This window comes from Morone saxatilis, unplaced genomic scaffold (genome assembly GCF_004916995.1).
Source record: "Morone saxatilis isolate NCDOM2014 unplaced genomic scaffold, NCSU_SB_2.0 Contig8, whole genome shotgun sequence".
Taxonomy (NCBI): Eukaryota; Metazoa; Chordata; class Actinopteri; family Moronidae; genus Morone; species Morone saxatilis.
The window spans coordinates 17,913,688-17,913,961 of NW_023340257.1; positions in this window are offsets into that span (position 1 = coordinate 17,913,688).

Here is a 274-nt window from a genome sequence, read left to right on the forward strand (position 1 = left end):
TATAGCTGTTGACCTGGAGAGACAGGATAGTGCATTATATTACTGTAAAAATTAAATTCACGTTTTAAAGGTACAAAGATGGCTAACAGAAACAAACATGAGGAATACTTCTTTAATAGGTTGAATTTGTTCACGCTCCATTTTTATAAAATCAAGAATAATAAATATGAGAAAGATAAACATGATGAAAAAAAGATACATTTTCAAAGTGTCATATTGTCTAGCTTATATTTGACTAGATATGTTTGTAGTTTTGTATGCAGAAGGTCAGTGT